This window comes from Vigna radiata, chromosome 7 (genome assembly GCF_000741045.1).
Source record: "Vigna radiata var. radiata cultivar VC1973A chromosome 7, Vradiata_ver6, whole genome shotgun sequence".
In the NCBI taxonomy this organism is placed as follows: domain Eukaryota; kingdom Viridiplantae; phylum Streptophyta; class Magnoliopsida; order Fabales; family Fabaceae; genus Vigna; species Vigna radiata.
This window is the reverse complement of record NC_028357.1, coordinates 3,136,425-3,147,467: the sequence shown is the minus strand read 5'-3', so window position 1 is coordinate 3,147,467 and position 11,043 is coordinate 3,136,425. Positions and strand designations below refer to the sequence as shown.

The 11,043-nt window shown below is 35.8% G+C and overlaps 2 long non-coding RNA genes across 2 annotated transcripts; both read right to left on the bottom strand.

Moving 5' to 3' along the window:
* Window positions 1-6,475: 6,475 nt before the first annotated feature.
* On the bottom strand, window positions 6,476-7,276 carry LOC111241983. The gene is made up of 2 exons (XR_002668405.1): window positions 6,684-7,276; window positions 6,476-6,575 (listed from the first exon to the last, which is right to left on the bottom strand). It is a non-coding gene; the product is annotated as an uncharacterized LOC111241983 (long non-coding RNA).
* Window positions 7,277-8,488: 1,212 nt separating this feature from the next.
* Window positions 8,489-10,783, bottom strand: LOC111241982. The gene is made up of 3 exons (XR_002668404.1): window positions 10,537-10,783; window positions 10,089-10,441; window positions 8,489-9,967 (listed from the first exon to the last, which is right to left on the bottom strand). It is a non-coding gene; the product is annotated as an uncharacterized LOC111241982 (long non-coding RNA).
* Window positions 10,784-11,043: the final 260 nt, after the last annotated feature.

Genomic DNA, 11,043 nt, shown 5'->3' with positions numbered 1-11,043 from the left:
TTCAATTTAGCTTCTTCGACGACCTCATATGGTCGAGATGGTATCGTCCCAAACTTGAGTCCATGGTTCTTGTCTCCTCCACATTGTATGACATGTTTGTGAAGCAACTATTAAAGTTTGTTTGCAACAAATCTTCATATTCACCTCCTTTAGAACGACTACTTTAGATCCAAATATGAACATGGTGCCTTTCTATGTTGTTTGTAAGATCATTTTGTTAGGAATTCAAATGTGAGTCACAATGAATAAAAATGGGAAAATAAGTGAAAGACCATTAACTCATTATTTTAAAGTTTTGAATAAAGATGCATGTGTGCATGTGTGCATGTATGCATGTGCATATGTACATATGCATGTATGCATTTATGCATGTATGTGTATGCATGTGCATATGTATGTATCCACGTATGCATGTATCCTTGTGTGCATGTATGCGCGGGTGCATGTGTGCGTGTGCGCATGTATGCATGTACATGTAGGCATGTGTGCATGTGCATGTATGCATGTGCTTATATGTGTGTGCATGTATGCATGTGCATGTGTGTGTGTGTGCATGTGTGGATTTATACATGTGTGAGTATATGAATGTGTGTATATATATGCATGTATGTGTACATGTATGCATGTGTGCAATTGTGATGTCAATTCTTTATATAATTTGACTCAAATATTATAAGTGTTTATGTCTCGTAAGACATTTAATTGTAGGCAAAAGCATTATTGCATCAACTCCACTGTAATATCTCCTATAAGACATGTGTGAATAAACAATTGAAAAGTTGTGTCCACATCATTGAAAATGTACTAAGCTTCTAAACTTATCTTTATTCTCTCTTCCAACTCTAACATATCAAATCGAGTTCATCCACTAATTAACGTACTTCAAAATCTAATTCTCCTAGAAAAAATTATTTTGACACCAGACTTTTATAAACAAAACCATTTGACAACTGTGATTAATTAAAAATAAAACATCAAAATAAAATATAAATTAAATTGTAAGGAGTTGTTAGGAAGTATTATAAACTTAAAACGACCTCAAAATATTATCTATCATGTCTCTTCCATTTTTCTTCTTATTAATTTTAGGTCGCAATCTATCACAACAGTTAACACGTAACCTTTGATATCAGAAAAATAAAACACTAACTACACAGTCCAGTAAAATTTTCAACTTTAATTATATTACAAATCAATTTTTTTTTCATGCATTTTAATATTAATTTTTTAATTTTAATATATTTTTAAACAAAAATTATATTAGACACATATAGATATTTTATATCCATTTTATATTTACCCTCGTTTATTTTTTATTTTTTTTAATAAATATTTTATTTTTATAATATGTTAGGTTTATTCATTATTAGAACAGTATTCTTAATTCCAGAAAATAATCCTGAAGTCTATAGAAAATATCATATGAACATTTGAAAACAAACAATTATCATGTATTAGATTAAATATTTCGATGTTATACTTAATAATACGAGGTCCCTTGAAAACAAAAGATCATTACATGGGATTAAAGTAATTGGTTGATCAAGTTTGAAAATAAATTGCTTGAAAACAAAAGATCACTACATCGGATTGCTTGAAAACAAAAGATCATTATATCGGATTAAAGTAATTTGTTGATCAAATTTGAAAATAAATTACCACCACGTTAACAATTGTACATTTGAAAGTCTCACCATTTTTACCTTAGGAGATCTACTTTCTTTTTGGGTGATCTATGTCTTTACTAATAACTGGATAATCAATTTTTATAAATGAAATTCGTATTCTTAGAAGTTTGATTATTTTCATCTCAATAAATTCACATTATTTTTTCTTAAAAACAATCATAATGAAATATATAAGTCAAGATAAATATCACTTGCAAATAAGATTGGATTAATTTTAAACTCATTTTCCAATATACTATTAAAGTCTATTATAATAAAATTTATTAAATTTAATGCATCAAGTCAGCATCAAACCAACTATCTCGTAATATAAAAAATCAATATAAATAATTTTACAATTATGGAATTATTTAATTTTTATTTGTAAAAATGACAATTTCTTTTTGTTTTATTGTTACTTTTTTTTCTTTAAACAAACATATGTATTTTTCATTTGATTTTTTTCTTTTTTTATCTTTACTTTTCTCATGCCCTTTTCTTTCTTGCAACCTTGGGTATATTTTGTACATGGATTGGTGCATTCCAAATGTCTTTTTAATATAATTCTTTGATTATAAAAATGAAAAATGAAAAATGAAAAAATTATTTTTATATTGTTTTTTTCTTTATCAATTTCTAAAAATAAACTACATTAAATATTTTGGGTCAATCCAACTAAATTCATATGTTTATATATTTTTGTACAGTAATTGATACATTTTTCCACGTTTAATCAATATTTCACTTATTTGATCTTTAATATTTAATTAAGTTTGTATTGGCTTGATCTTTAATTATAATATTTAAAATTATATAAATTACAGCGCACATCTTTAATTCATTTTATATGTAGTGCAGTATCTATGTGAGTTGCTTGTTTAAATTCTTCCCATAATCTCAGCTAATTGTTGTTGTGCATGACTAATGTTAGAAGCTAATAATGATTAGTGACTCAAGCTAATAAATGTTCTCACTTCTAAAACATTCACATAATTAAATTTTAAAAAGATTAAAAAATAGTAAATTGTACTTGAAAATCGTTTTACTGAAAAAAAGAGGAGATGGAGATGGAGTTCGGCAAACCTGGGCCACACCTTGCGTGGTGTACACCCATTTTTTCATCCTCCACCTTTTATGTTAGTTGTTGGGCTGGTTCCATTTATTTTCTGCAGCCCCATTATAATATCTGTTGGTTGTATTGTGTGTTGCTGGGCCATTGTGATTGTGAATTGGCAGAGCCGTATTATTTCTTTCCCCGCAGCCCTGTTTGTGTACATTGTTATTGGGCTGGATCGCGGTCTCATTTGTTGCACCTCTCTACCTTAATGGGTTGCAGCCCAGTCCTTGTTAGGTTTATACTCTTTGTCTCTCGCGTATTTACTTAGGGTGTTTCATCTTATACATCAAATATCTCATCTGCACCTCTAAAATTACAATTTTAATTTTATGACATTGACACTTCTAACTTTTCCAAAAATTTCACTTTATATGTTTTATTCTATACCTTCAACACTTCATCATTCCCACACTTTTAATTATTTTAAGGTTTAAACCATCCCTTGGTCCTAATATTTGTGTGAAAATCTCAGTTCGGTCCTCAAGTTTTGAACTGTCTCAATTGAGTCATAATTTTTGTAAAAATGCACACATTTTACCCCAACCGTTAACTGATCTCAAACGGTGTTAAGTTTAGCTGACATGGTATGCTGACGTGTTGGCTTAATCCCTTCTTGGTCGTCGTATTTGTGTGAAAATCTTAGTTCGGTCCTCAAGTTTTGAATTGTCTCAATTGGGTCATAATTTTTGTAAAAATGCACACATTTTACCCCAATTGCTAACTGATCTTACTGTGCAACAATTATCTTAAAAAAATTTCTTTCTTAATCTTAATAAATATTTTTTTTTAACTTTTTCTCTTTTTTATTAGCGAACTACAAAAATTCGAACCCGATCCAATCCACCACGGATTGATGAGTAAATGGGTTGACTCACTCTCCCACGTAATTATTTTTTTTTAAATAAAAAAGAATTACAAACTTTCTATAATTCAAATCTAAACAAATTTCACTCACAAATGTTTAATTAATTTTGAAAATAAGAAACTTAAATAATTTTTTAAGCAAAAAATAATAATAAATATTTTTTAATAAAATTAAAATTAAATTTTAATAAAATAAAAGTAGGTAGGTGGGTCAACCCAGCCCACCATGGATTCAATCCGACCGAGTTTAAATGAACTCGGTTGCAATCTGACCCGCATAAAAAAATACAATTTTTTTAAACCCAACCCGGCCTGAACCCGTGGTGGATGGGTTGACTCAAGGGTTATTTCCCTCAAATTTTCATTCTCTTCTTAACTAACCCTCTTCCTTCTAATTAACTCATTCTTTAATTAACTGCTTACTATTTAACTATTTAAAAAGGATTAGTTAATTTATAATAATGAACCACGTTTAATTATGGCTAACTCACTATAGTTAACAAACCCCCTAACCCGAACCTCAACCCCTATACTAACCTCCTAACCCTAACCCCACCCCTATCCCTAGCCCCAACTCTAACCCTAACTTCCTAACCCCGTAACCCTAACCCACTAACCCCCTAACACTAACCCCCTAACCCTAACCACCTAACCTCAATCTTAACCCCTTAACCCTAACCCCCTAACCCCAATCCTAACCACCTAACTCTAACCCCCAAACCCTAACCTTAACCCCTTAACCATAACCTTAACCCCCCTAATCACCTGAACCCCTAACCTCAATCCTAATCCTAACCCTAACCCCCTAACCCCAATCCCGCTAACCCTAACCCCCTAACCTCATATCTCCAACTTCTTAACCCTAACCCCCTACCCCTAACCCCTTAACCAACCCTAACCCTAATTCCCTAACTACCTAATTCCTTAACTCAACCCTAACCCTAACTCCCTAACCTTTTAACCCGCTAACCCCTAAACCCCCAATCCTAACCAACTAACCCTAACCCCTTAACCCTAACTCTAACCAAAATCCCCTAACCCCCCAACCCTCTAACCCTAATCTCTAAACTAACCCTAACCTCCTTAACCCCCTAACCCAACTCTAACCCTTACCCTAACCTTAACCCCTTGACACTAACCCCCTAACCGTAACCCCAACCCTATCCCTAACTCTAACCCTAATCCTAACTCTAACCCTAACCCTAACTCTAACCCCCTAACCTTAACCACCTAACCTCAATCCTAACCCCTTAACCCCAATCCTAACCACCTAACCCTAACCTTAACCCCCTAACCCAACCCTAACTCTAACCCCCAAACTCCTTAACTATATAACCTTAACCCCTTAACCATAACCCTGACCCTAACCTTAACCCTAATCACTTGACCCCCTAACCTCAATCCTAACCCTAACACCTTAACCCCCTAACCCTAACCTCCTAACTCCAACCCCCTAACCTCCTAACACAAACCCCAACACAAACCCCCTAACCCTAACCCCAACCTTAACTCTAACTCCAACCCTAAACCCCTAACCTTAACCCCCTGACCCTAACCTCCTAACCTTAAACCCAACCCTAACCATAACCCGCTAACACCCTAACCCTAACCTTAACCCCCTAATTATCCTAACCCTAACCCCCTAACCCTAACCCCAATCCTAACCCCTTAATCCTAACCCCTTAACCCTAACTCTAACCCAAATCCCCTAACCCCCTAACCCTCTAACTAACCTTAACCTCTTTCACCCCGTAACCCTAACCTTAACCCCCTAACACTAACCCCTTAACCCTAACCCTAACCCAAATCCCCTAACCCCCTAACTAACCTTAACCTCCTAACCCAACCCTAACCCTAACCCTAGCCGCCTAACCCTAACTCTAACCCTAATCCCCTAACTTCCTAACCCTCTCACCCAAACCTAACGCCGTAACCCTAACCCTAACCCCCTAACCATCCCTCCCTAACACTAACCTTAACTCTAATCCTAATCCCCTAACTTCCTAACCCTCTCACCCAAACCTAACGCCGTAACCCTAACCCTAACCCCCTAACCATCCCTCCCTAACACTAACCTTAACTCTAATCCTAATCCCCTAACTTCCTAACCCCCTCACCCAAACCTAACGCCCTATAACCCTAACCTTAACCCCCTAGCCCTAACCCCAACCCTAACCTTAACCTGCTAACATCCTAACCCTAACACTAATCACCTAACCCCAATCCCCCTAACCCTAACCCTAACCTTAACTCTAACCCCTTAACCCCCTAACTCTAACCCTAACCCCCTAACCTCTTAACATTAACCCCCTAACCCTAACCCCAACCCTATCTCTAACCCTAACCTTAAACCCCCTAACCCTAACCTAACCCTCTAACCCTAACCTTAACCCCCTAACTCCTTAACCCCCTAACCTAACCCTCTAACCCTAAATCTAACCCTAAATCTAACCCTAACCTTAACCCTCAAACTCCTTAACCCCCTGACCCAACCCCAACCCTAACCTTAACTCGCTAACACCCTAACCCTAACCCCAATCCTAACCCCCTAATCCTAACCCCTTAACCCTAACTCTAACCCAAATCCCCTAACCCCCTAACCCTAACCCCCTAACTAACCTTAACCTCCTTAATCCCGTAACCCAACCCTAACCCTAACCTTAACCCCCTAACCCTAACTCTAACCCTAATCCCCTAACTTCCTAACCCCCTCACCCAAACCTAACACCTTAACCTTAACCCCCTAACCATCCCTAACCCTAACCCCCTAACCTACCCTAACCCTCTATTAAAGGATAGCCATCAAACCTGATGCAAAAGATTCTGATGCGTTAGCATAACATCCTTTGGATTTCCAGTAGTTCCACTTGTGTATACAAGAGTAGCAATGTCATCAGATTTGATTGCTTCATACATGTACTGCTTCCCTGAAATAACAAAGTTTTAGAGAATCGGATTACTGCTCCTTTAGATTATAAATACAAAGATCAATATGTCTCTTCTACTGCAAAATAAGCCACTAAACTAGAACATACAGCTCGTCCCAACAGTTCTACTCTCTCATTAGCTACATTTATCCAAACTGGCTCTTAGTGATTCAGCCTCCTCAGCTATTTGTTCCACTTTTCTCTTTAAGGCATCCCATGAGACTTCTCCTCAATCTGACATCATTAAACCAGAATGAACACTGACAATTCACCTTTTCACAATTATCTTCATCAAATGCTAAATTTATAATACCAGCATGAAAACTGCTCCTTAGATCTCACAAGTTTTGCTTCCATTACAAACAACAGTGACCAAATTAACTATATCAGTAAAACAGAAATTAGCTACCTCAACACAAAGTGTGTTGTGTGCTTTTTACATCAACATTTGATCATGCCAAAAGGGAAAAGGCATCAACCGTTTAAAGCTAAACTCTTTCGATATTTTCTCTTTCTTTGCAGGACATGAACCTAGTCATATGTTCTATGCTGACAAAACAAACCACTTGTCTTGTTCTTATTTTAAGCATAGTTAAGAGAGACAGAGAAACAAAAGATGGAGAAAAGGTATCAACTTTTTACAGCCATATATTAGCAATGGGAAAACGGTGAAAAGCAAATGAAACATTGATTAACACCAAAAGTTGGTCATAACTCTGGCTGATCCATTAAATCACCTAGTGTATTACATATATGATCCAAACTGTGAACAGAAGAAAAGAGAAAAGAAGAACGATGGCAAGAAAGAGAGAGAGAGAGGTATGTGATGTTGTCCTTGGAAAGCAGGAGCAGCAGCAGTTGGTATTCACAATATTTACTACATCCACTTACCATGAGATGGTTCATTTCAGAAACCTGTGAGAATTCCCCAGTTACCCAAACCCCATCAGAACCATTAACCTGAGGGTGAGAAACACGTGAGAGTATTGATATTGGAGCTTGAAGAATGCTGCACACAAGCCCACAACCATGTTGTCTTCTGCCTCTGTCATCTCCAAATAGCTCAACACCGTTTCCTGCTTCAAACATGCTCTCATCTGCCACCTTTGAACTCTTTCTTGTGTTCTGAAAGTTTCTTCTCACTGTAATTTTGAATCGTGAATTGTAATTTTGTATAAAATCATAATATTAATGCATAACGAAAAGGTACATCAAATATATCATAGAAATGGTACATAATGTTTATTGTAATGATGTAAACAATTTTAACTAGAAATAGATGAAAAGAACGTAAGAAGAAGTTTTACAAAAAAACTATTAGTGATACATATAATTTTGTCAGTCTTCATCTTAGATGAAAGAAACAAAATCATTAAATAGCTAAATAGAGTGATTGAGAAAAAAAGGTTAAAAATAATATAGTATAAGTTCATTAGTGTTCTTTCAAATGCCTTCTCATTTAAAATTTAAGCTCAGAAATTTTTTATTTATTTTTTCATAATTGATGAGAAAGTAAAAACATATGAATCATTGAACTGTGTATGTCGGCGATGCGAAAATACATAGATTTATTCATGCTTCGTAAGATATAATCGTTCAAAATTCATCTTGGGATACAATGAAGTAGTTAAAAAAAAATGTATCGAACTGTAAGATTTGAATCGTGAATAGTAAGATTTTGAGAACCATCGCCTACGCTCTTGAAAAAAGTATAATGCGTCAAATTAATACTCAACCAAGAAAATTTAAAAAGAAAAGGCATATAATCTTCAGTAGTGTCTGTCACTATATTTTCTGTATTCTGATGGCAAACTATATAACGATAAATTATCAAAAACCATAATACGGACATTTAAAGTGCAATGAAACATTACCTTTGCTTTCTTGGGTTCGGTGAATTCCCATGGAAGATTAGGGTTGTTGTCCGGTGAGTCAAGGTGTTATGTCAATCAAAAGTGGATATAATAAGAATAAAAATTACAAAACCGAAACTGAGAGAATTGAACGAAAACGAATAACACTTAAGTTCAGAGCGGTTGAGAAAGCCCTCGAAGGCTGAGAAAGGGGAAACCAAAAAGTAAAATAAAAACAAACACAAAGACGGAAATCGGAAAACAAAGTGAGAAAAATGAAAGAGGAAACCGACCGAAAAGTTGACGGAAAATGTGACGGATCTCGTTGAAGCGATTTGCGGCTAACTAACCCTCGAAGAGAGGGAGAGAGGGAGAGGGAGAGGAAGAGAGAGATTAGAGAATGTCAAGTGAGGGGTGAAATATAAGATAACATGGAAAGAGTTTTAATCATCACCCTTTAATTAACCTACCCTCGAACCAACTAACCCTCACCTACTAACTAACTAACCTTTTACTTTAATTAACTCTCCCTCTAACTAACCTTGACCAACTAACTAACCCTCACCATTAACTAACTAAGAATCACCCTGTAATTAACCCTCCCTCTAACTAACTAACCGTTCACTTTAACCAACGTCTAACTCACACTTCCTTTCCTCCCCGCGCCCCACCGTTAAAAATACATCGTTAAAAATACATGACAGACTAACCAATTTCCCTTTCAGTTCTACTAGGATTGACCAAGGACTCCATTTCACACAGTAAAATATTTCATTACAGCGACAGGTTCACGGAGTGGGTAGCCTTTTGAAATAGGCCTTCTGAAAGAAGGATAAAAATAAAACCACCTAACTAATCTTCAACTACCAGTGAACAGCGACCAGGCCAAACAATTGCAACATCCTCATAAAACTTAATTTACAGTTCCACTTATCACTGTGAGGTCGCGTTTGTGTTAGAATGTGAATCCAAAACCTAGTTATAATGACTTGAAAGAATAATAATACACATAATAATTCAGCAAACATTTAACAATCAGGAGACACCCATCTTGTCATGACATAGGTACCGCTTGGTAATCAAATATAATATATCCTTTACGTACATAAACTAAGGTATGGAGGTGATATTTCAATATGTCACCTGTGTCCTACCTACGTTTAAACAAATCCAGATTCTATACTGATGAGCCACGTCCATAAGGGCCAGATAATTGAAACAAACAAACGTGTAGATAATTGTATTAAAATTCTCTTCGACCAAAGATACACAGCAAATGGAAATAAAAAGAAATCCTAAGTGATGGGATCGTTCAATCTACGTTAATAAATAATATGGATCTTACTATATTTATGTTGAAGTTCAAGAAATAAAAGAAGTGTTAATTAAGCCGTTTTTGAGAGAAGAGAGATACCGTAATTTTCGAATTTGCATTGGTGGGATCTTTGTGGTTGGCGGAAGAAAACGCATTCGTATCAATCACAAAGCTATCGCCTTTCTCGGCACTATACCGAAATGCGCTTCCTCTGTTTTTTTCTTCTGAAATCAAATTCTCGTGAGAAGATGATGACAAATCTTGAGAAACTGAATGCAAAGCTAGTAAAATGAAACTGTTACAAACGAATAAGATTGAACAGAGAAGAAGTAAACCTATTCTTACCAACTTCGGGATTTCCGCCATCTCCATCAGTTTCCCGATTACATCTCTACCCATCATTGCCATGGCCCAATTAATTCCCTACAGGTTTCGGCACATCACGCCCATGCACGACATAATTTCTTGCGCGGACATCTCACCGTAGGGCACTTAACGTAAAAAATCTTCTCAAAAGGGACCAAATTCTTAAAACTCTTCGGAAGTGTAATATTGTTCAAAAAAACCCCAGGAGGGGTACAAATGGTGGAACCGGAGCAACGGGTGCGGATCCCAACCCATTGGACCTAAAGACGCCAGAGGGAACCGCATCGCCACGACTGCTTAAAGAAGACGGCGGAATAGATCTACCGAAATCGCTGCGGCAAGAGAACAAGAATAACATGATTTTCTTTCCTTTTTACGTTAAACGATTCCAAACGAAAAAAAAAAAAAGAAAGAATAGAGAACGTACCTGCGACGAGCGTGAAAAGAAGCGAGATCAGAGTATCTACTATAGTAGGGGTTCATCTCGCAAAACACTAGGGTTGAGAAGAAAAAACCCAATCAAATGAATGTTTTGAAAATGATGGGAGAAAGAATGAGGGATTAAAAAATAGCAGCACTCAGGTTGCTATTTGACAGTAGTCGGAAATGGACTCGCTTCTTATATTTACAGACACGTTCTTCTTAACTCGTTTCCGTGTCAGTTTCCCATTCAAAATCTCATTGACACCCCTCAAAGTCTACTTTTAATAAATTAATTACTATGAGTATGTTTACCCTTATAGAATTATTTTCTTGTTATGTTTATTATGTTGACATTATTTTCTAATATAAATAAATTAGACTGATATTATAAATAAATTAGACTAATTTTATGTTTAGAAAGAAATGATTATATTACCTGCTCCAAAATCAACTAAACTGAAATCATTTAATAGACTCACTTGGTTGTTACCGGTCAGAAAACAGTTCTAGC